At 46.7% G+C, this 1,157-nt stretch overlaps 1 protein-coding gene across 1 annotated transcript in view; it reads right to left on the bottom strand.

Annotated features, from left to right (window-relative positions):
* The window catches only part of SPAG1 (sperm associated antigen 1), a 91,747-nt gene that overhangs the window by 61,760 nt on the left and 28,830 nt on the right, over window positions 1–1,157 (bottom strand). The window lies entirely within an intron of this gene.

The raw sequence follows: 1,157 nt of genomic DNA, 5'->3' as shown, positions 1-1,157 counted from the left end.
TATCAACAGGGTGCCTGAATGAAACGTAATTGTATACCTAAACCCTTAACTGTACCCCACAAAACCATAAAAAAAAAAAAAAAAAAGTAATGGCATAAAGTCGGGCACGGTGGCTCATACCTATAATTCCAGCACTTTGGGAGGTAGAGGTGAGAGGATTGCCTGAGCCCAGGAGCTGGAGACCAGCTTGAGTAACATAGCGAGACTTTGTCTCTACAATAAATAAATAAATAATTAGCTGGGTGTGGTGGCGCATGCCTGTGGTTCCAGCTACTTGGAAGGCTAAGACAGAAGGATCATCTGAACCCAGCAGGTCAAGGCAGCAGTGGCCATGAGATGCCACTGCACTCCAGCCTGGGCAAGAGATGAGACTCCAACTGGAAAAAAAAAAAAAAAAGTAACTTTATGAAGGTGCTGATTCACATATAGAAATCTGAGTTTATGTGAGATGTGTGTGTGTGTGTGTGTGTGTGTGTGTGTGTGTGTGTGTGTGTGTGTGTTTGTTTTGTTTTGTTTTGTTTTTTGAGCTAGGGTCTCACTCTGTTGCCCAGGCTGGAGTTCAGTGAAACAATCAGGGCTCATTACAACCTCAACCTCCTGGGCTCAGACCAATGTTCTTTTTTTTTAAAGTCAGAGTCTCACTCTGTCACCCAGGCTGGAGGGCAGTGGCATGCTCACAGCCACCACAGACTCAACCAGGTGGGCTCAGATGGTCCTTCCACCTCAGCCTTTCAAATAGCCGGAACTACAGGAACACAACACCATGCCTGGCTAATTTTGTGATTTATTGTAGAGATGAGGTCTTGCCAAGTTGTCCAGGCTGGTCTCAAACCAATGAGCTCAGGCAATCCTCTCACCTCGGCCACCCAAAGTGCTGGGATTATAGGCATGAGCCACCACACCTAGTCTCTAATTTTTTTATTTATTGTAGAGACGAGGTCTCACCAAATTGCCCAGGCTAGTCTTGAAGTCCTGGGCTCAGCAACCCTCTTGCCTCTGCCTCCCCAAGTGCTGGGATTACAGGCATGAGCCACCACACTCAGTATCAGGCCAACCTTCTACCTCAGTCTCCCTAGTAGCTGAGACTACAGGCATGCACCACCATGCCCAGCTAATTTTTTTATTTTTGTAGACATGAGGTTGACCAGGCTGGTCTT

Source organism: Carlito syrichta, unplaced genomic scaffold, assembly GCF_000164805.1.
Source record: "Carlito syrichta isolate Samal-C Ts95f unplaced genomic scaffold, Tarsius_syrichta-2.0.1 Scaffold308755, whole genome shotgun sequence".
In the NCBI taxonomy this organism is placed as follows: domain Eukaryota; kingdom Metazoa; phylum Chordata; class Mammalia; order Primates; family Tarsiidae; genus Carlito; species Carlito syrichta.
The sequence above is the reverse complement of the archived record's forward strand: the minus strand, read 5'-3'. Positions and strand labels throughout refer to the sequence as shown.